General features: G+C 39.3%; 1 protein-coding gene across 1 annotated transcript in view; it reads right to left on the bottom strand.

The window, feature by feature from the left end:
• Positions 1-25,184, bottom strand: part of TENM3 (teneurin transmembrane protein 3) — a 2,204,264-nt gene that overhangs the window by 939,873 nt on the left and 1,239,207 nt on the right. Inside the window, exon 10 of the mRNA XM_039540233.1 lies at positions 9,390-9,548. The gene's annotated coding sequence lies outside the window, so the exon portion shown is untranslated. The remainder of the gene's footprint in view (positions 1-9,389; positions 9,549-25,184) is intronic.

The raw sequence follows: 25,184 nt of genomic DNA, 5'->3' as shown, positions 1-25,184 counted from the left end.
TATTAACAGGAGTGTTGTATGTAAGACCTGGGAAGTAATTGTCCCACACTAGCTGGCACTGATGAAGCCTCTGCTGGAGTACTCATAGACTCATAGACTTTAAGGTCAGAAGGGACCATTATGATAATCTAGTCTGACCTGCACAATGCAGGCCACAGAATCCCACCCATCCACTTCTCTAACGAACCCCTAGCCTATGTCTGAGTTATCGAAGTCCCCAAATTGTGGTTTGAAGACCTCAAGCTGCAGAGAATCCTCCAGAAAGTGTGTCTGGTGGTGAGCAACACACTTTATGAAAGATATGGACAAACTGGAGAGAGTCAAGAGAGGAGCAGCAAAAATGATAAAAGGAATAGAAAACTTGATCCATGAAGAAAGGTTAAAAGAAACAGGCATATTTCATCTTGAAACAAAGAAGACTGTGGGGGACCTGACAGCCTTCAAATAAGTTAAGAGATATTATAAAAAGGATAGTGATCGATCATTCTCCATGTCCAATGGCAGTAGGACAAGAAAGTAATTTGTAGCAAGGGACATTTGGGTTAGATATTACAAACAACTTTCTAAATATAAAAATAGGTAAGCAGTGGAATACACATCAAAGGAGGTTGTATCACTTAAGGTTTTTAAGAACAAGTTGGAAAAACACCTATCAGGGATGATGAGTCCAAGTGACTGGACTAGATGATCTCTCACAATCCCTTTCAGCCCTACATTTCTATGATTTTTATGATATATTAATAACACATCCTTTTAAAAAAATGGTCTTCATTTTGCACCATTTGCATCTGCAATTAATTATAGACACAAATGCTCACATTTAGACCTCTGCCCACTTGCAAATGTGGTATACTACTTAGACATCTAAATGATAGCATTTGTGCTTCTAATTAAATATGGGTATAAAACTGCATCAACAACAATGAAGTTTGCATTAAGGCCTCCCTAAATTTTTGATCCTAAGAATTCCAAGTGAATATTTAATGTTATTGAAATAAGGAAGTTATTCTATGCAAAACACAAACTAATTATTAAAACATATTTTGCATGAAGAATTTTTAATGTTTAATGAGAAGGCAAATCATTCTGTCTCTCTCTCTGATTTCTCATATTGATCCTGGTAATACTAAAGAAGCTGACTGATTATTACTGGCCAAACCATTTGGATTATTAGTAAAAATACACCAGCTGAAATCCTAGCCCCGTTGAAGTCAATGACAAAATTCTTTTTTACTTCAGTAGAGCCAGGATTTCATCCACCTGGTATAATACAAAAAAGTTCACTTAAAGGAGATGGATAGGTCTTAAATTGAGTTATAGCATAATCTAACTAATTAATGAATTATTATTATTTCCAATGCCTAAAAACTGCTAAGTGCTAGAGAAACATATAGGAGATCTTCCCTTTAGGAGATCACAGTCCAGAAATTTACATGAGTCTCAGAAATACTAAATTTTCCCAACAACTGAATTTCTAATAAAGATACCCATTAAAGGCATTATTAGACCAAAAAACTTTATGAATACTGGAACTGCATTCATAGTTCTCGATAGATGTACCATGGTAAACCTTCAGGTTCATGAAACATCAAGGTGCAATTTAATGAGGTTCAACTGTACTATATATGCCTGCAAGGTGACTAGGATGTCCCTGCAATTGTAACTGCTGTACCTGTAAAATGACTCTGATGTGACTATGATATAACTGAAACAGCTGCAGTCTTTGATCATGTGTATGTACAGATGCGGAGAATGTAATAAGGGCAGATTTTATTAGCTTGAATGGTATTCTGTTATGTTAATGGTTCCAGTCTAGGCTCATAATGTTATGCTGATTGTACTTTATTATTGTAACTGTTCAGATGAAATATCTGATATTAATGCTTTAATTGCTTATCATAAGCAAGGGAAGTAAAATTGTCCTTAACTGGGATGACACTCAATATTTTTTGAAAGTTGATGTTACAGCCAAAATACTGCTGTTGAATTAATATAAAACACATTTTAACTACAGAAGAACATCTGAGTTTGAAGCAGGGTTAGCTGCCAACATTATGAACATATGCTTAATTTTCCCACTAATAAATATTTCCACAGATACTAAGTCTAATGAAGCACATAGTGAGCTATTGCCATTTGATGATTATAAATACACAAACTCTCAAAAAATGTGAGCACAAAGTTAGATCATTTCACATGATAAAGTGGTATTATATTGTAATGTCCCAGGAATCCTCTTAATATTGTAAATAATTTGCTACAAAGAGTAACCAAATGCCCTCTATGGTCATCTGAGGTGCACATTTCTTGTTAATTACAAACAGTTTTTAAAACTGGAAATTTCTTTCCATCCATTCTTTCAATTCATAAAACATCATGCTCCTCACAACCTCCACTTAATTATTGGGAACCTTATGCAGCCCCCAGCCTGGAACCCATACTACTTCTAGCTAGGGGGAGATTAATGCATGATCAATGGATCCATGCCCTGGGCACGAGCCCATAGAAACACAAAGTTTTTATTCAATAATCAGTGCCCACCAAAAAGAATGTTAACAGGGATCTAGGTGCAGAAGGGAACATTGGCAAGGCAGGGAGCTTGAATTGCCATGAGTCCTTTGATTTGTTATGGGGAGCCCTTAGGTTTGCTGTGGCGGGAGGGATAGAGATGCCAACTTTCTAATTGCAGAAAACTAAACATCCTTGCACCTCTTTCCCAACTCTTTGCTAAAGCCCTGCTCCTGCTCACTCCATCCCCCCTCCCTCCCTATGCCCCACCCTCACTCACTCATTTTCACCACTCTTGGGTAGGGGGTTGTGGTGCAGGAGGGGGTGAGGGCTCCGGCTGGGGATGCAGGCTCTAGGGTGGGGTCGCGGATGAGGGGTTTGGAGTCCAGAAGGGGACTCCGGACTGGAGGGTGGGGCAGAGGGGTTCAGAGGGGGCTCTGTGCATCTCCTGGGAAGTGGCCGGCGTGTCCCTCTGGCTCTTAGGCAGAGGAGTGGCCAGGGGGCTCCAGGCGCTGTCCCCACCCACAGGTGCTGCCCCCACAGCTCCCATTGGTCATGGTTCCTGGCCAATAGGAGCTGCAGAGCCAGTGCAGCGTGTGGAGTCCCTTGGCTGCCTCTCCCCCTAGGAGCCAGAGGGACATACTGGCTGCTTTCCGCACAGAGCTGGACATGAAACTTGCCTGCCCTGCTGTTGCCAACCAGACTTTTAGCGGCCCAGCCAGGATCCCTTTTTGACCAGGTGGTTCCGGTAGAAAACCGGACCCCTGGCAACCTTAAGGAGAAGAGGTGTTTTATATTTGATTGGATCCATTTAGGCGTAATCAATGAAGTGTTGATGTAAGATCTTCAGAAAGTCTGCATACTTCTCAATTCAGGCTTTGCTTGTTAGATTTAAGATTCTTCTGATTTCGGAGTAATGCTTCACTTTTGTTGTCTCACTCAGGAAATCATCAGTACATTTCAATAAATATTTAGGTTCCATGCTCCCCCCTTCTATTTATATATGACTGTAACAGTGTCTGGTATCCTTCAGGGTGTTCAGCACCCTCAGGACTCCCAATAATTATTTCAGCCTCCTATGGCACTATTTGAGGAGGCAGAGCACCGCCTGACTCCATTCCTTTGACCCTGAAACCAGACAGTTACACCATCTTTTGCTCCCTCTGAGTACCCAAGTTAGTACCTGCTCCCAACATTTGTTCAGATGCCCATTTCAAGCTGTCAAATGAGCATATTTTATTGGCACCTATACAAAGTAACAATGGCAAAAATATGAAACTAACATGCCCATATGAATGCTATGGAAAGCCTGACTACACTAGTAATTATAACTTTGATACACAATATTGCAGGGTGTTTAACTTTGTCCAAGGACTCATGCCATAGAGAAGACCAAAGTACATTAAACTCATTCCATGCAGAACTGCATTTTTAATTAAGATGTATGGTCCTGGAGGAACACAATGAGGGACGCATACTAACTATAATTCCCCACTGAAATTCTCACTGATTTCCAACGTAGCTTTGCAATGATATTGAAGATGAAAGTGATCTTCAGTATGAATAAGTCTTAACTTAGCATAGTTAACTGTTACATTCAGGATCCTGCAGTACATAAATGATGCAGAACACTTTTAGGACCTCCACCATTTCTTCCCTTTATTCCTCTTTCCTTCCATCCTCTTTTTCCCATTTCTTTTCTACTTTCCATCTTTCTTTGACTGTGTGCTCTTCTCTTCACTTTGAATTTTGGTTCCATCTTTGAGCTCCCCAACCTGCAGAGCTGACTAGAATTTTTCTTGGGGAGAGGGTGGAGAACTTGAATTCTAATACACTCCTTGAAGCAATTTATGATTTCTCCATTCTGTGTTTCATTCTCTCCCCAACCAAACAATCTTGCACAGGAATTTTAGGCCTCTCCATGTCCTCCTCCTGTCTAGAGGAAAAGGGGAGGTTGCAGAGGAGGTTACCAGCACCTGCCCTACTCTTCCTATACCAAACCTCTCAGTAATCCCCTGGACAAACATGGGAATAATCATGGATACTATGATGGCTCCCCAGCATGCCAGCCTCTTCATAGGTCATCTCCATGAAGAATTTCTGGACAAATGCACCATGAAACTAATGATATACCTGTGAAACATCAATATTTTTACCCTTTGTATAGATGACCTAAACTCCCTCATGAAGTTGTGGGAGAAATCTAACCACCACCACCCACTCATCACACACTCTCTAGAATTCTCCCACACTAACATTAATTTCCTGGACATCATGATCAAGTTCAACAATGGAACTCTACAAAAACATATAAGAAACCCATACTAACCTTTGCAGATCCAGTAACCACCCCAAACACACCAAGAAATCCATTATCTACAGCAACACTCAGATATGACAGAATATGCTCAGGATATGGCCCTTAACACATTTATACCATCTTATCAAACAAGGACACTCCACCAGAGAAGTAGATCACAGAACAGGTCACCCAAATACCCCAAAATAACCTGCTTCAATAGAAGGGAAAAAAACTCTATGACTGCACAACCCTACTTGTCATTCATCACCCCACTCTGGAACCCATATAGGGTATCATTAAACAACTACAGCCTGTACTTGATGAGGACCACATCCTAAAATAAATCTTTTCTTGAACTCCCTCATCTGGCCTTCAGATGACCTCCCCAACCTCATCAAGCTCATCATCAGGAATAAGCTCCTCAAAGCCCAGGACATAGCAATTCAGAGCAGCACCAGCTCCTGCCATAATAAAAGATGCAGAACTTGCAGACATATCTCCACTACTACAGCGATCAATACCTCCCACAACAAATATTTCATCATCCAGCAGTCCTACACATGCCTATCCAACATATGGTGTATCTCATCCAGCACACTAACTGTCCCAATAGCAACTATGTGGGTGAAACAAGACAAACACGATGCTCTCATACACTCTTACACAGTAAAAATGAAAAAAAGACAAAAACACCATATCATAAAACAATCACTTCATATCTGCCCTCTCAATCCTCAGCATCAAAGGAAACCTACACAACACCTTCAAAAAGCCTGGGAACTTAAATTCCTAACTCTGCGAGACAACAAAAATCACGGACTGAACAGAGACACTGGATTTACGACTCATTACAACAATCTGTTACCCTTATTTGTCCTATGACAGTAGAGGTGTTAACTGTCCACTTCACTTTGAACAGTCTCTTGCAGCATGTGTTAATTTCTTATCTGTTCCACCTTGAATTTAGCTGTGACACTCTGAGTACCTTCCCCAGACATGAAAAAGAGCTCTGTGTAAGCTTGAAAGCTTGTCTCTTTCACTCTCAGAATTTGGTCCAATAAAAGATATTACATCACTCACCTTGTCTCTCTAATATCCCGGGGCCAACGCAGCTACAGCAACATTAAAGTGGAAAATCTTTTTAAATGGGTGTTTCTATTAAAATGATCATTAGTGAAGGAGTCAATGTTGTCATTTAGGCTTCATTAATATTGAGATGAATATTATGCTTCACACTGTTCTAGAAATTTCAGCCTCTCTCTGTATAGATTCAGTAAGATAGCATTGCCTTGATTCACCATTTAGAAGGTTACCTTCATAATATCCACAGAGCTTACATTGTTTTTTAAATTAAATTTTAAATTCTGACGTATCTTTACCTGCCATAAGGGTCTTGTAAATACAACAGGCAGACCAGATCCAGCCCATTGGCTCTAGTGTTCAACATCTTAGAACTATCTAGTTTCTAGCAATTTGACCATGATGTGGAATCTCTGTGAAGCATCTCTTCCCTAGCAAACTGTATATATACCCAAAGACCCTTCTCTTTATAACTTGCTTGGCAAAGTGTCAGAAGTCTCTATTAGCAGCTGGAGTTAAGTAATCACCTTATCAATACACAGGTAGTCTTCAGTTTTTCTTTCACGAATAAATTCACTTTTCATTTAAACACAAACAGTTGTATCTCTTCCTGATCCAGATGTAGCACAATCTTAGGCAATGGATAATCACAGGTTTCAGTTAATCTTTTTCAATTTGGAAAGTGTTTGAGGAAGTATTACTGTTCTATGTTTGAAACTCGGCACACACAGTCATTATATATTCTTTTGGCTTCTTTAACAAGCCTAAAATAATACCTCTGTGGCATGTCTAAACATTTTACAAGCCCTGAATGGACACATACCCATAATTAGAAACCAAAAGGACCCCAGGTAAAAGTAATAAATTACTGAACAATTTCATACTTATTTGATCTTATTACAAGGACTCAAGATTTTCACTGACATCTTTAACATAAGGCACTAAAGGAACAGATTTTATGAGTGAAATGAAAATTAAAAACAAGGAAAAAACAATAGCTCATTTTAAAATGGGCTGAAGTTATCCAGACAATTTAAACAAACTAGACAAAAGTCAGTTTCCCAGACCAAACAGATTAAAAAGTAAGTTGTTGCTTCAGCCATGCCTACAGTTTTATGTAGGCTTTTTTTTTGCGGGGGGGGGAGGGGTAAGAAGAGGGGAATTCAGTTTTCTTCCTTGATTGCTTCCGCCACCTTCCACACTCCATTTGCAATTTCTCTCTTCTGCCAAATATCTCTGTGATATATCCCAGTTCTCCCTGGTTTCTCTGAATCCACCCTGCTCTCATTGGAACCTCTTTCTTTACATGAACATCAGCTAAAGATGAGCACATTGGATTTTGTTCAATGACTTCATTTTAACTGGCTTGCACTGTAATATAGCCTTAAATTAAATGGCAAGCTGTGATGGAGTATATAAACCCAACACTGGGATAAAAAGGCCCATACATTTGGGGACGGCGGGTCCACCTGCAGATTGACCATGCTGCACTAAAGTGGCTTCACACAGTCAAAAAGACTAACAAACAACTTCTTTGGTTTTGATTTTGAGATATAACAAATTTCAGGAGCCTCTAACAAAGTGGCTGATCCACTCTCCCAGGAAGGTTTCCCAGAATCAGCCAGGTAAAAATGTCCCTGCATTCTAAAAATGTCCCCACATTCTAATGTAGTCCTTAAAATGTAAAAAGTACTGTTTAGTTCAGAGGTGCATGAATCTTATTCATTCTGTTTCCTAAACCTACAGGAAGAAATCCCAGCCAGTGCGGACCCGACCTGAACCAGGCTGGCCAGCACTGTTTGTGATTTGGGGGTCATGTGATAAATGAAGGGGGAGGGTAGCCCCTGTTTATGAACACCCAGCCAGCCAGTCAGTTGTAAAATCCCTCTTGGTGTCTGTTCTCTGTTTGCTTTATCTGTAAAGGATTAACAAGCCCACAGGTAAAAGAAAAGGTGTGGGCACCTGACCACAAGAGCCAATGGGAAGGTTAAGGAGAAGTTCTGGGCCCAAGCGGCCCTGCCCTATTGCACCTGCAGAGTCTGTTCCAGCTGGAGAAGGAGTTTAAAAGAGAGACAGACAGTGCAGAAAGAAGGGATAGCAGATAGGGGCTCTTGGGATAGGTCCATGCCCCTATCCTAAGTATGGGCACTGCAGCAATCCTTGCTGCAGGAAAGGGGTTTGTAGGTGGCAGCTACCCTAGGTCTCACAGCAGCGACTAGCTTGTCCTTAATGATTAAAGAACCCTTGGTTCTATCTTTTCTTGGATTGTTTGTGAGACTGTAACAATGCCCTGGACTAGGAATGTAAGTGGTAGGAAGCAGCCAAGGTGTCAGTCTCAGAGCATTCCTGGGTGCTTGATATCATAGCCACTCCTAGGGTCTTGGGTCAGAACCCAGTAGAGGGATAGCCCAGGGGGATATAGACAATGTAAGTCCTGAAGTAAAGGTATGAGGTCCTCAAGGGCCTGGAATTGGGCATGCAACTCCTTTTGGGGGGATATTGTACTTCTATGCTTTGTTGGACTCTGTTACTCCAGAAAGGGATGGATTTCAGTGGTGACCTGGCTGGAAGGCTGAGTTTCTATCTACTAAAGAAGAGATTGCCATCACACCATAGTGACCAGAAGTAGGAGATGCTAGAGACTGGGAAGAGTTGTGACCTAGGAACTAACTATTAGGGGGTACCACTGATAAGCCCAGCCCTGTCACACAAGTATATTTCAGAAACATAACCAAAAAGTCCCTAAATTTCAGTTCCTATAAATAAATGAGTGAGTGTACACCTAAATATCATAAAATCACTACATCAGACTGTCGGTGAAAAATTAAAAGAGGACCTTCTACAGACAGAACAGCCAGTTCATTCTTACAAACTGTACATCACTTTAATATTATTGTAGAATATGCAGACAAGCACTTCAGACAGTAATGCAAAATTCACAGTATTGAGAACATGTCTAAGTCTTACTCCATTGACAAGAAGTTGCTGTTACTGAGTAAAAGTAATAAATAATATACTCACCATAAAAAGTTGAGCCTTAAAATACCTTTAGATTTGTTTGAAAATGCAATTAATATATATTGTACATCAGGATTTCTGCAGGATCTTTTGAGCCAAAGACTTAGTGCACTAATAATTAGCTAAATATCTGAATGACAAAATCTGGCTTTGATTCCAAACAACTCCGGTTTGGGGAATGTTTGTGTGTTGCTACGCAACAAAATTTGGGATCAATAAATGTTGTCAAGTTATTTTTGCATATAATAATTGACTTGTAAGATTTTGCTGCTTGTAAATTGTGAAGTTTGTGGTTATTAACATTTAAATAGCTATATTAAAAATGCTGATTTTTATAATAAAAAGCAAAAGCTACATCTTAAAACTGAAGGGAAGAACTGCCTCCCATGATGATAAATGTTCAGCAATTTGAAAAGTTTTTCCCCCTTGGGAAAATATACAACATAGTGAAATAACATTTTATGCTGGTCTGCTCACCTACCTTCTCTGATGAGTTGGCTGTGGAAAGACTGTATTGATGCAAAGCTCAATTAGTGTAATTTATGTATCCTTGAATGTCAATCATCACTGTTGAGAGGTGGGACTTTCAGGCTCTCTGTGCATTAATTAAGAGCTCATCTCAGCAGAGTAATCTTTCTACCTAAGGACCAAAAAGTAAGTTTTAATTAGATTCTAAAGGACAGCATGTCATATACAAAGTAAATGTAGTTCTTTAGTTAGTATGTAAAAAAGGATAGTAAGAGGACATTATTAACAACAAAGTAAAAGGCACCAATCCCTTGTTCACATTTAACTTCACAGATACAGAAGTATTTTCAATGTACACATTGAATTCTGCCTAAAAGACTGCATCCAATTCTTGTAGCAGTTTGTGGAGACAACTGAAGTTTGACTAGATTGTTTGGATGCCAACATTATTATTTGACCCCTGTCTAATTATTGATGCTGAGCTGATGCTGATCGAGTGCATCTACAGTACTGACGTTAGGCCATATGTCTCTCTGATGGCCAGCTTTTTGTTCCAGGCTACCTTGTGACTGAATATGAAATGGGCAAAACAAAGCAAGCTCAGCAAAAGTGAGCGAATGGACTTGCACACTGCATTACTTTCATAGCCTGAGTGATGGAGTACGTATGCAGTTGTTGGCTGGACCTTAAAATTCGAAGAGGTTAAAAAACTAGCTGGGTTCACTGGTGTCAGCTGCTTGAGAGATGCCTCTCTCATGGAATAGCTTGTGTGAGGACGATCAAATATGCTGCTTAGGACTCGCTTGGGAAATAGTATATAAATAATATATTACATCATTTATAAATGAAGGGAGGGAAAACAAATTTAAAAAGCTGGTCTGGAAAATAAACATGTCAGCTAATAGCTTGTGCATAGGAAAAGGGGGAAAAATTAAGAGAAAAATAAGTTTACACTTGAGAGAACAAGAACAAACTAGTTTGTCAAAGACTGAAATAAGGAATATAATGAAAGAGTAAAAAACAAAAACAAAGAAAACAAAAAGAAAGGCTGGTGTAGGAAGGCTTGGAAAGAACAAATAAAATGCCAAACTCCAAAATGAAATTTAGAACAGAGGAAAAACCCAGAAAAATAGGATTTCAGTGTTCTGAAAGGTTACAGGCAGCTGCGAACAGAAGCTAAAATAAACTAAGTGCGCATTACATGACATAATTAATAATAATTATAAAGGAGGATCTTGCATAGAGAAATAGTACAATAGAAAGATGCGTCAGAATGTGTGGAAAGATTTACTAGTTGTTCTATGAAAAACAAATCTGAGTTCTGGTGTTCTTCATTGCTGTTATATTTTGCAGGCTTTTACAAAAGGAATATGTTTGGGAAACACAGCCATCGTATATGCTATAAATTTACCACCTAACTAGTGTACTTGACAGGTACTGAATAACAGTAGCAAAGCTGACAAAACAAACTGTAGATATTACAGGTACTGTGTGTAAACTGTTTTCCTCTAAACAATAATGTATGATGAAACTATTACTACTGTCTAAGAGCAGTTGTTCTGTGAAATAAAATAGGAAAAATGTTAGCCAATAATTTATGTTAATGTTGTTCATAAAAATATTTTATAATCCTCTCCCACTTCTCTCTCACGTATACTCCCAGCCATTTATGTGGTGTTTATTATACAATAGGAATAAGAAGCACTCCCCAGGTATAGGATGGCAGTGTGACTCATTAGATTTAGGAACCCCATAAGTAGATGGGCTAAAAAAAATTATACCCTTACATATCATACGAATACACTGCAATACCCCTTGAGAATATTACTATTAGAAACTGGCTATATTGTTAGAAATTCAACCTTCATCCTATGAATTAAAGGTATTATGAAAGTCACATAGTACAAATGACTGGTTATATGTCATACTACTCTAAGTATATGCATTTTTTGAGATCTGAAATCTCGTTAGTTTTCACACAGTTTTCTAAGTTACCCCTCTGGTTTAGAGTCTGATAGACTTTGGACAGGGACATGTTTAATATTCACTAACACTTGGGGCATATATTTTTATATGGAAAGGAAAAAGATATGCCTACGGTTTGTTATTTTTACTCTCTTAATTGAAGCAAAATATTGAGTCTTGTTATCTGCAGCCTCCTACTAGTCATATTTAGCACATTCCTTGTCAGCTGTGTCCCTTGATTAAAGTGATGGCAGAGATAGCCAACACACTAAACTTCGGAATAAACAGCCATTCTTTGTTCTTTTAAACAAAGATGAACTTTATAACTGTTTAATTTGCTGTCATTCACAAGGGACAATGTCAAGAACTGAACCACAGAACTTTTAGATAAGTACAAATGGAACGTTAGGAGCCTGCTCATTCCCTCTGCCTCCTCACTCCCTTCCTTCATGTTTCCTTAGTTTGTTCTCATCTGAACCCACACTGGTGGTATGCTGCTTTGGAAGCCAGCTATAAAACAAGGCTAACTTGAACAATAAAATCTGGATGATCTACTGAACTGTGACTGAGATTTGTGACCTGCCTTCAGGTGAATCAAATTCAGTCACAAAAACTTCTGACATGCAGCTATCACAAGAGCTTCACAGAATGTCAACACAGTTGTACTAAATATTCTAAATGAAACATGCTGAGAACCACTGGATATCATGTGCTATCATAAAATAATTATCAAAGGTGGATGAACTTATCTAGCTATACCCCGGCACATGAAAAACAAAAATATCTACTTTCCTGATTTGTTTCTTTTTTTTAAAAAAAGATGTGTGATACAGCAAATCTACTAATTGCTATAGCTAATTACAAACAACAGGAAGACCCAAATTTTCAAAAGTGGCTACTAATTCTTTTTTAGACACCTACTGTTTGATTTTTCCAGTGCTGAGTAGTTGAAGTCAATCACAATTGCTTAGCTTCACAGAAAATCAGACTGTCATAAGTTGGCTGGCTCCTTTAAATTAAACAGGTTCAGCTCCCCTGTGCTAGAACTGGTGCTCCCAGTTTGGCCATTTAAGAGGGTGGGGCTATGAAGAGCCAAACTGTCAATAAGGAAGGGAGAGCAGGAAATTTCCTAGGAGATGTTGCCAGAGTCCCGGGGGAGCAGAGCAGAAGGAACCTGGGGGGTGGTGTGTGAAAGCCCTGTGAGGTGGTGCCCAGCTAAAAGAGCAAGGAAGAATCCTGAAACAGAAAGGACAAAGAAAGGCAAAAGGGGAAATCACCTGGGAGCTGTAGCCCAGTTTAGAAAATAAAATTGTGCTTAGAAAGGGACATTGGGTGTAGGAGAAGGTCCTCTGTGGGCTGGGGAATAGCCAGCATCTTACACTACCCCTGAGAGACTAAAGATGGAAACCCAGAATTACTGGACACTTTAGAGAATGTGGTTCTACCTCAAGGAGAAAAAATAATTTTAAAATACAATTTTAAAAAACAGAACAGTTGTAGTTAATGGCCTTATTCCCTAAACTGAATCTAAGAATGACTGTGCAGCTGCTTGTAAAGAAATTGAAAAGTTCATGGCTAAATTAGTCACAATATAACTTAGAGAAGAGAAAACTCATCATATAAAATCAACTATGTTCATGAACTGTTATGACAAAAATAATATACTGTAGTATCAATCCTCTGTTGAAAGGCAGCAGATGCTGGGGTCTTGCTGGTCAGCTTTCTGTTGGAGGAGAAATTAGTAACATGGAGTTTGGGTATATTTTTAGTGCAACTTGTTTGTTTTACACAACATACACCAGTCCTTGAACAGAGGTGGTCAAAACACGGGCAACTCCTTCTTTCAGGGAGCACAGCCAAAATGTTGATGCCTGGTTCATGTGTTTTTCTTATTAAGGCATGGAGAGTTTATATGTAACTACTAAATTATTTTTATTTATACATTACATAACGCATCAATGAGAACCTACCATAAGTTTCACCTAGCCACACTCTGTACTGCCTCCTCCAGTCTAAGACCCACCTTCCAAAATGGAAGATGACCTCTGGCCTCTGCAGTAATACCCCACATCCTTATAAAACACTGATAGCTAAGTCACAAAAATCCCAGGAAGCAACTCTGCCTCCAGAATTGATTCTAGAGAGATTAAGCTGAAGATAAACTCCCTTTGTGGTAACCACAGCTACCCCCGTAAAAGCTGTATTACAAAATTACAATACGTTTCTTCAAAGAGTGAACAGTGCTTGTGCACTACAGATATGTCTATATTATGACCTAGGGGTGTGCTAGATCTGAGCACAGCCTAGCCACCTAAAGTACAAACCCACCTGAACCCCATGAGTATGTATTTGTGGAAGCTAGCCCATACTTGGTTATACTTCTATTTTTAGCATGCTATTTCAGATGAGAGTGAAAGCAAGTTTGTATATGGGAGCTGGGAATCACTCATAGTGTAGACATAGCCTAAAGAACATCTTGTAACATCTTAGACTATGTGTAGTGGCACCACCTGGTGACTCCTGCCATAAAATAGTATACATGTGTATCTAAGTTTATAGATAAATATTGCATTGCATATGGAGAGGTATTCTGAAACTTTCATAAAAGTTCACAAACTGTCGTGTGGGTAAAAAAAATGAGGAGTCCTTGTAGCACCTTAGAGACTAACAAATTTATTTGGGCATAAGCTTTCATGGGCTAGAATCCACTTCATCAGATGCATGAAGTGAAAAATACAAGAAAGTAAATGGGTTCTAGCCCACGAAAGCTTATGCCCAAATAAATTTGTTAGTCTCTAAGGTTCCACAAGGACTCCTCGTTGTTTTTGCTGATACAGACTAACACAGCTGCCACTCTGAAACCTGTCTTGTGTGTGTCTTTCCTTCCATTCGTAGTGGTGTAGGTCACCATCTTTCCCAATTCCAAATGCAAAAATTCCTAGCATCAAAAACAACAAATGCTTCCAGAATAAGAAACATTTTGAAACTATTACATAACTTGAGGTAAGTATTCTATCCTTTTTGAAAAAAAAACCATTAATCACACTGTCTACTTTTGTTCATTTTAATCTCTCTTTGTGATTTAGTCTGAATCTGATTTAACTCCCTCTAGCTTCCTATGTTACCTGCCCTCGTGGACTTTTAGGAAGGGATCCCTAGCCACAGTTTAGGAACTGATGACGTACGATACTATTTGAGGAACAGTATGTGAACCTATAATTAAAAACTATATGGTAATACATTCAAACAAAAGGGTGGTGTTAAGATGACATGTCATTTCCTGACTTCAGTGTTTTAAAATTGTAACTTTCTCTTAGAATTTTAATTTATCTTCATGGGTTTTTGTTGTAGTGGTGGTGAGTGAGTGGTTTTAAGGAACAAAAGAAAGTTTTTGGAATGTTATCAGGGTCAAATGGAGTTAAAATGGAAATTTATTTCCCACCTTATAGTAGCTGCTAACCTTCCTTCTATATATCCCCCCCTGCCACACACACAGGTAAGAATGGGAGTAGGAAAATATTTGCCAAATATTCACAGTACCTAATATAACCTGAAAATGATATTACATCTGGAAATCATTTCTTTTATGCAGCATTACTTAAAACATCTACAGTAGCAGTTCAGAAGTGTTACTATATATTAAATCTTAAGTTTTGCTGGAGTCCATCCCAGCTCAGTCCTATCCCTACACAATAAGAACTGTTCAGCTTGACTTTTCTTATTTCTAGTACATTAAAGCATAGAGAAACACAGTAGGTGGAGATTTCTCTGTGGCCAAAGATCTCTTGTGAAGGAGGGTCAGATCCTTTGTCTATCAGTTTATCATACAGCATGGGAGTCACTTTGAAAATGATTCTATTGCAGTCAGCAACACCCACAATGCGGATGGAAGTCATTAATCAGGCAGCCATACCTTAATGTGTTCTACTGTCGAGACAGTGACCATTGCTGACTCTATGGATAAGAGAGAAGTTCATTTTAAATTGGGATGCAGCTGTATGTGATAACTTTGAATTCAGCATTTTGCTACCTCAGTCTTCCCAGTTATCCCTTCCATTTGTCACATTCTCCTCACCTACCCTAATCTTAGTATCTATACTCAACTTTATGCAAACATTTCAAATCCATATTTTTGAAATGAGAAAGTTAAGAAAACTGATTAACCCATGTGACCGGGGAATTAGTTTCTTGGTTCTTAACTATACACCCAATTGAAAAACGAACAAGAATGAGATACTATTACCATAGGATCTGTACTTTTTTACATATTTGACCTGCTTGGGGGGTGAGAGACAGGACTGATGCTGAGAGCAGAGAATGTAGAAGGTCTGTGGGGCTGTGGCAGAGATGTGCAGGATGTGTCTGCCCAGCTGGCCTTTGCTAAGCTTTGAAGGAGATGATGAGCTTTTAAGAAACACCCAAGCAGGTAAACCTTTTGGATTCTTAGCTTGTTCTCTTCTTGCTGTGTGTACCTTTGAGATGAATGGACAATACAGAAGGATCTGTTTTGAATAATTTTAATCAACTGCTGATCACAGGTTTCCAGAGACAAGTGACTTACAGGTATCAATTCCAGTTGGGCCTCCGTGTGTTAATATGGTTGAAACCAGGGGACTGCTACCCTGGAATTTTAGCTAAGAGTAGTAGAACTGCAAGGATCCACCCTGGCAGAGCTGAAGGTAGTGAAACTTGTCACCTGAGCGATGCAGTCATGAGGGACTGTAAGGGGTGAAAGCAACTGTTCACTCTGTAACAGTATGAAGGGATTAGGGGGTGTTGTAGCCTGGTACTCCAGTCCGAAGTGGGAAGAACCACAGACTTCCACTCTGGGAGGAATGCCAGTAGAGAGCCATCACACCAGTAAATAAGGTAATCTGTCTTGATCAAGCCAACTGGAGCAGAACATTATTCTGTACTACCTAGATGCTACATATATTTATCTAAGATTACAGAAAGCTCAATATAGTCTATTGATTTGTTTGGAAAGAATCTGTGATCCTATAATTAAAGATTACTGAACATGCAAAAAATAAGGCTGGGTGATGTAAGTAATATTGTGGGTACCAAAGCATTACTGATTTCAGGGTGTGCATTACTTACATGAAAGTTATGGTACTAGAGAGGAGCAAATAACTGTGAAAGAAATTTTTTTACAAGGTCCTGCAGTGCTATTCTGGCTTCCCAGTGCAATCCCCAACCGTATATCTTCATATTGTTAATAGTAATTATGAAAAGCAAAAGCAGAATGTTGTCATCTTCCATATGCCAAGGTACCCACTCATTTTGTACTGATATTCCAGTAAACCCTCAGCCAACCAAGTGATCGAGCGGCATATTATATAAATGATATAATGGGGGGAAGCCCCTACCCACTGTTCTCATTCTGGGTTTCAGACAAGTGAATGCAGTCATATTTTATGCTGCTGCTGTATTGTGGAGTATATTAGTAGAACCAGCATTGGAATTCTGACCACTACCCTTAATACACCTTATGACCTCTCTACTACCAGTCTTCACATTGTAACTGATCCCTCTCCTTCAATTTGGAGAAGCATGAATTACAACGTGACATTACTGCAAACTTCTCTTACATCATTACTATGGGGAAGAGAGATCAACCTGCAATTCACTTTCCAGATATTACTCTTCCTATTTCACTGTTAATGGCCTCTGTCGCAGCATCCTCATCTATATAAGAAAAGGAACTGCTTCTCAATTTCTGGCTCCAAAATGTGGTGCTTTCTCTATAATGGTCTGTTCTTCCCAGTTAAATTTAGCAAACTGGACATTTATTTTTTTCCACACATCTCTCTGGGGTTTGCAAGATAAGATGCCTAATAATGGGAAATCATGTTACAGCTTCTAGACCTGGCCATCTTGTCCAGTTTCTATTAGAAGAGATGGCCCTTTCAGAAGTTCTCTTTTCTGCATAGATGATTGCTGCTGCTCCCACAGTGTGTGAAATCATTCTGATGCCTCAATTAAGCAGAAGAAAGCCTCTGATTAGTGATCTCTCTCGGAGTGGTGTGCTCCATGCTTATAGATCTGTAATCTACTGTGAGGGTTAATAGATTAAAATCAAGCCAATTCCTTTACTTCAGAGTTCAGGGAAGGGGTTTAATAGGGAAGTGATCTGAAATTAGGCCTTAAACAAGTTAAATTCCATTAATTTCCTCTCCTTGACCACAGAGCCAGGATTAAACAAGGCAGTGGCCTTAATCTGTGCAATTCTTATTTATGAGTCAGTTCTCAGTTATGTAAAACAGACAATAGGTTTGTAAAGATGATACAGGCACAGTTGAGCAGATTCTGAGCGGAAGTGTACTGACAACATGGTATACTTTATCATGGTGAAGAAACTTTAGTTCAAATCCATGTCCCCTCTACAGCTGCCTTGTATGTGCAAGCCAGCCATAAAGCCAGTTTAGCTGTCTGGGGGAAGGATTCCCCAAACTAGGGGGAATCCCTATGTGGCATAGAACCGTCATAGCAGTTCTCATAATGTGGGGGCATGTCTGACCCATCTACACTAGGTGACTTCCAGTTGCCATGATGGCCCTTGGGAGCCATAGGCAATCAGATGTGCATATTAGAACAAGGCTGCCCTAATATGGCTGGCTGGCTAGCCAGCCCCAGGATCAGGGGAAGGAGTGTAAAGATAGCATTAAAGCCACGTTTGCTCTCTAACAAGTGAAACTCAGACACAGTCCAGGTTTGGAGCCAGAAAACCATTTTCGGTTGAGAAAAATGCAACTGTTTCTTGGCAGTATCAACTGGGAGGATTAAAAAGAGCAGGAAATGGATTCCTATGGATTCTTAAACACCTGAAGAAAAAAGTTCCCTGCTATTCTACTAAAACAGTTGCAGGGATGTACAGCGCTTGCTCCTTGTGGGATCTAGCCCATAATTTGTAATTCAGATTGAGAGTGGGAGATAAGAGGAGGGAAAAAACAGATACATAGTCGTTATAGCTACGGCTCTTGTGGAGGTGGATTAACTATGCCAGGAAGAGAAGCTCTCCCATCTTCACTAAAGTGCTACAGTGGTGCAGCTGCACTGATGCAGCATTTTAAGAGTAGACTTGTACTCAAAGAAGCACTCACAATAGCTTCTGCAATTACTCCTAAGCAAACAAGACAGTTTCAATCAACCAGGGAAACAGAATCCATACCATGTGACTAGTTTCAATCAAACCAATGTGAAACAAGGAAATGCACTGGTAAAAATAGCCTTGAAATTTCTTCAGGCACTGGAATGTGGGAAAAAGTCCAGGATAATTTTTAAAAACATTTGTCACTTGCACACAAAATTTCAGGCAAAATGCTGGATTTTTATACACAGGGGTATGTGACTGGCACTTTTGCAGCCAATATTTATGACAGCTCTAGCAAAAGTCAACTAGTCCACCCTGATTTTTAAAAATGTCTGTATTAAAATGCTTTACAGAAACAGATGTACTTCTTTGCTCATTATTTATTATAGTTTGCCGTGACTTAACCTGGATACGGCAAGAAACTTAATATATGGATTTATGGTACTTCTGTATCCTCCAGTAGAATGCTATTTTGTTGCTTCTAACAAAAGTACTCTTGCGTGAATCACAACATATATTCCCCACTCTCCCAACAGCAGTGAAATATGAAAGGGACTGAGGAAGAATATTATTCCTTTTCCTCTGTTGGTGAACAGTAGTGTCACAAAAGCCATGCTTTAAGAGCAGTATTCTTTCTATATGGATATGAATATATTTTGCACCTAAAATATAGTTTTTGGGAAAAAGTCAATAGTAGCATTTTAGTGGCTGCTCTGAAGCAAATCATAATAAATGAAGTTAGGTTGGTTTTTTTATTACCTCAAAAACACAAACAAAAAACCAGAACTATGCTTGTAATATAATTAGTAGCTTTGTTTTTTTGCTGCTCATCACAGTCCCAGTCAACCAAAAGCAGAGACTTTCATTAACTCTTCCTGTCCCGACACTATCCTCATTGAATAGGAAAGATTTTTATTGAAGAGTAATAAAAGAGATAAAAGTATCATACACTTAACCTTGCAAAGCTCTTGAAGCTGAAGATGTATCCATGATTTCTGTAGCTGGATCTGAATTTTCTCAATTCAACACCTCAGTTTGCGGTCAGAGGCTACAGCAGCTATATGTCACGTCTACAGATCATATGGCTATGATCTCTGTTGCAAATTAGTCAGAAAATATGAGCAGAAAATATGTACTGGAAAGTCAAGGTTATTACTCTTTATACAGCTTTTCTTTCTTTCTTTTTCTTTTTCTTTTTTTTTTGGTCTGGGCAATGTAGTAAAAGATCCGGCTCAGATTTAAGGTAGGACAAAAAACGATCTGTTGAATGGCTTTTGTAAAATGACCCTTTGAGCCAGACAATAATTGGCAAGAACACCTACCTAGAATCAAATTTGTGAGCTGTTTCTCACACAATCAAGCTACTAAATAGCTAAATGGTGTTTTCAGTCTGACAAGAAAAATAAAGTAAAACACCAATGGAGCCCTCCCTACTCTCCAGAAGGAAGGAACATATATGAAAACATTATGCATTTCTTTCTCATCTGTATCTAGTTTATCTTTAACTAAAAACAATGTGTAAAACAGAAATCAAAACAAAACAAAATGGAATACAACCCCCCACCTTTAATGTCCCTTTAATTTTAGAGCTAATGGAAAGCCATCTGACTCATAGATATTATAATTTAATAGTATTTTTCTGACATGCAAGCCATTGTGTTTCGACATACTGTACATTGCTAATGAAAGTAATACATAAAAATTACTCTCACAGGGAACTCTGTCCTGCTAATATCATTCATCACAAATGATCAGCCAGACATGGTTGATTTCTACTAAAAATATCCTTGTGCACATTTTTGTTATCCTTGATATTTATTCAGTGACCATCTGAGTAAACAGCATAAGCGTTACCAGGGCAGCTTGTAATCATCAGGCTTTGTATGATCAAATCATATGTCACCATAGTAAATTATATCCAAGTGGATGCTTGATTGATTCTGAAGTTAACCTTATGGTTAGCTATCAAGTCAGCAAAAGTTGAATTGTTGCTTAACAACCCAGCTTCTGGCTAATTAGGACTAAATACCATATTTATAGGGTTTTTTTTCTTCTTCTGCAGGGTGTCAGGAATTGGCACATTGAAATGTGTTATGTACTAGTATCATTCCACTATTGAAGCTGGAATTCCCCATATTTTCCCTCTTCAACTATTCCTGTCAAGGTTTTTCCTGCTCAAGATAAGAAGTTGGCCTAAAATATCCAAGGCTGGATTGGTTACTGTTTACATAGCCATCAGCAGGCCACAATGTACCCCAAAGCCCACAAACGCACTGGGGAAGGACACATGTGGCACAAACACTTAGGTGCAGTCCAGTGTGCTCCCTTGCTGATGGCTAGTATGGAGTGGAGCAAGGTCATGACTCTGTCTCCTTCTGCATGCTTTGGGGGTAGCTTCTGTCCTGGAATAACAACTGGAAGCAGCATCCTTTCATCTCACCAAGCACTATGAAAACCAGGATGACAGCCAGGCACAAACTAGCCCGAATAGATAGATAACACATCATTAAAAGAGTGCAAAGTCAAGCACTCAAAGATTAGGAAATGCCAGAATCAAAGTTCCCTGAGCCAACTTAATGCAATGCCTTTGTGCATGTGTATTCAGTCTTTAATTACATGATCACATACTATTTTTTTCAACACCACTGATACCTCATGCAATGCACAGGACTGACCTGCTCTGGGGATGAATCAAGTTGCTGTTTTTAGAAACTCTGGCTCAGTTGTTGGAGTTGTGTAGTGAACAAGCCAGGTGACTTACAAGAAGGGAAAGGATGGTTTCCTGGTTAAAGCAATTGAATGCTGCCCTGGAGAACTCTGTTGTATCCCTGCCCCTGCCACAGTGTGTGTCTGTGATGTTGGGCAAGGCACTCTAAACGAGACTTCTCACACCTGGTCACTACATTTTATCTTCTGGGTGCCTGACTTGAGACCCTGGGATGTAATTTGCAGAACTGCTGAGCAGTCAAAGCTACAACTTAAGTCAATGAGAGCTGGTGCTTTGAAAATACCTAGTGTGGGAATCCAAATTTGAGAAAACATTTGGCCTTAATCACTCTGTGCCTCTGTAAAAAAGGGATAATAGCATGCCCTCATCTCTCAAGGAGGTTATGAAAATAAATTCACAAATGTTGTGAAGCTCTTAGATATGATAGTGAAAAACACCACAGAAAACTCCACAAGTAAATTAATAATTCTGTATTCAGTGCAGGGTTTGAATAGTGTACAGTAAATAATGCATGAGGCCCACACCTTGAACTATGATGATAAAACAAAAATTGGATTGCTTCTCATTCAGTGAGCACTATCCATCCTGTGCACCAAATGAAACAGGGGTCCTGGGCTCTGAATTTCCTTGATGTTTTTGGGCACTGGAAGACACTCAGCATTACTTTAGAAAATTAAGCTACAAAAGCTATGTTTCATCACTGCTTGCTCTTTTTCTTGAAAAAGACAGGATTATCAAATGAATTGATGAGGAGTGCAAATAAGATATACTGAAAAGTTAGTAACTGGATACAAAAGTAATGATATTCAGGACTGCTCTAACTCATTTAAATTGCTTTTTATCAGAACATAAATGATTTCCAGGGCAATGAAATGGGTTGTTTGTCCAAACATGCTTGTCCTTTTGGGGAATTATGTAAATTCCATCTTTCTGCTTTTTGAATATATTGGTCTGGTCTCTCTTTCTTGAGAATCCAATACAAGGATAATATGTTTTGATGTAACTGCTTTTGTATGAAATAGTTTACTCCTTACATCATCTCAAATATATGTTGTCTACATTAGTACCCAATTCTGCAAGGTGCTAAGCACCGCTTGTGACTTCAATGGGAGTTGAGGGTTCTCAGTACCTAGCAGGACTGACCCTCTGGAACGTATGCAAGATTGTCTCTCTCACCAACAGAAGTTGGTCCAATAAAAGATATTACCTAATCCACCTTGTTCCTTTGGAATGTAAGCAGTTCAGGTGGAGGAACTTTGGTATTTTACTTATTTGCAAAATGCCACAGACATTTCTGACGCTACTGTATGTAAATATTAACATGTAAATATTTAATAATCCTATTTAAGGAAAAATAAAATACCCATATGGTATAAGAATCTGAACCTATTAACAAAATTAAAAGCAAATATACAGAAAAATGAGATTGCACGTAGGACATAAAAAGGGGAAAAGAATTCAACAGAAAAAGAACAAAAACATGTCAGCACTGACAGGTGTTTGCTTGTGGTGGAGCTACTGTCTTTGTTGGGGAGCCCTTCTATGCGCTTTGTTGCAGCTCATAGAAGGGCTAGTATGGAGAAGCACCATTGCAGAGGTAAAAGTGGGAGGTATTATGACACAGAAATGCACATTTAAAGTGAGTAGCATACTACCTATTGTGCAACCAGCCAATTCTGTTGGTTGGCATGTAAGTGGAGGCACAACCATGACTCATACACTTAGGGCGAGATTCTGACATCCTTACTGACATTGAGTAGTACAGCTTTGTGTCATAAAGGCCAATTGTTGCCAGCTGGCAAAGGCTTCACTTCTCAGTATCAGCAACTCCTAACAGGCCTGACAAACTCAGTACACCAACACACCACTTTGATGGTATTTATCCATAAATAGCATCTTGTGAGGTATCAAATGAAAGCTGGTGTAATTAATATAATTGAGAAATGTATGTACTGATAATATTTAAACATTATGTGTACCCACTAAAATATATGTTTTAAACTATGTGACAAGGCAGAGTTGACGAACAGGTTTTCAGCCAAAGAAAACATGCCTATTCACCTATCCCTTTCTCTGATATAAGTTTAGGCTAGTAAGCCAAACACAATGGGAGCTACGTTTGCATTCCAAGTCAACATGAGGGTGTGAAGTCAACCTGGGGGGTCAGCACACTGGAGAACAAACAATGAAGGGCATTTCAAACATTTGCTAGATTATAACTGGGGGACAAGTAAAATATTTTGATTATCCATCATGGAGGGCGCAGAAAGGACAGTGCTTTTTGCATCCATCAATGGTGGCTTCCAGCCTGGTAGTTTGGTGATGCTGGAACATTGTTTTAGGTGAGAAACTACTTTAGATAAGAAAAACCAGGAGTACTTCGAAGAAGTGAGCTGCAGCTCACGAAAGCTCATGCTAAAATAAATTTGTTAGTCTTTAAGGTGCCACAAGTACTCCTGGGTTTTTTTGCGGATACAGACTAACACGGCTGCTACTCTGAAACCTGTACTTTAGATAAGGATTTTAGCCTGTTAAAGTTAAGTTTAAAGAGAATGTTATATTTTTGCTTTATGTGCATTTCTATTTCCACTATTCTTACTCAGTATTTCTTAAATCTTAATTTTTGTTAATAAACATGATTGTTTGCACTCTAACTATATCTCTGTGCTGTGGTTTATAAAGGACCCGATCCTGAATGGTACCAACCAAGCTGTGTATATACTGTTCCCTTGGGAATAATGAACCTCATAATTACTATTACTGTTCAGTGACAGGGTTGGACACAACCGAGGGATGTTTCAGAGGATCTTGGGGTACACCAAGTGTTAACCTGGAAGGCAAAGTAGGAGTTGGCAGGGTCTTGAGGAGATTGCTCAGGTGGCTGACAGACTGGGGGTGTCAGAGAGCTGATACTCAGTTAAGCATCAGCAAATCTCTCTCTCTCACTCGCTGAGGCAGGGGGGTAATATGTTGACTCCCAGTATGGACACCCTGAGAAAGTATCAAAAACGTATTCTGTCTGTTTGGTCCCAGTGATGACCATGGGACTATTCACACAGTAATGTGCCACTTGACAGGAGCGAGGCTGGCATCTTAGTTCTAGAAAGATCATAGTACTTTTGGATGTTTGCAATGCTGTTGTAGCCATGTTGGTCCCAGGTTATGAAAGTGACAAGGTGGGTGAGGTAATATCTTTTATTGGAGCAAGTTCTTTTGGTGGTTCTTGTTTGTTTCACCCACAGAAGTTGGGTCCAATAAAAGATATTACCTTGTCCACCTTGCCTCTCTCACAGTACTTTTATGGTTACTTTGAAGCTTTGCCACAAACCTGGGTAAGTGAGCCATTCAAAGAACAGCACAGGGAAGAGGTGGAAGCAAATTACAAGACCTCCTGCCCTGCACTGGCTAGACTATTCACCTAAGCGAGCCAAGCTCTGCCCATTCCCCACTTAACTCAGCTCCTTGGGACCTCTCACTTTTACACATGAACTTCAGGGTCACAGTTGCCAACTTTCACGAGCCCGACTTTCACAATAAGCCAAAAACCAAGCTAATCCCATTTCAAAACAAGGCCAAAACAAGCCAATCCCTAAGAATTCCAACACTCTATGTGACTAGATCCCCCCGGCGTGCAGTCAGGGACTGCGGTGGGCCCACTGTGCACCCCTGCTTGCCCCGGCTTGCTGGGAGCTGATCAAAAAGAAGCAACAAGCTACAACAAGCAACAATCTACAAGTCAAAAACTAGCCAACAAGCAACTCGCAAGCCAATTAAGCCAAAACCAAGCCCAATTTCTGCATTTTTTTCGCGGGTTTGGCATGTCTGATCAGGGTTTATCACACAAGAACATAAGGGTGTTTCTCTCCTCAGCTGCTCAGTCCAAGGGACAATCAAGCCTATAGACAACACTATTATTTACATTCAAAAATAACTTTTACACACCAATTTTTGTATTGCTGGGTTGAAATAAGGCGGCTTTTATTACCATTTTTATTTACCTGCTGTTGCTTACATTCATACAT

The sequence above is a fragment of the Mauremys reevesii genome, linkage group 5, assembly GCF_016161935.1.
Source record: "Mauremys reevesii isolate NIE-2019 linkage group 5, ASM1616193v1, whole genome shotgun sequence".
NCBI classification, from domain to species: Eukaryota; Metazoa; Chordata; order Testudines; family Geoemydidae; genus Mauremys; species Mauremys reevesii.
This window is presented reverse-complemented; position numbering and strand designations above follow the sequence as displayed.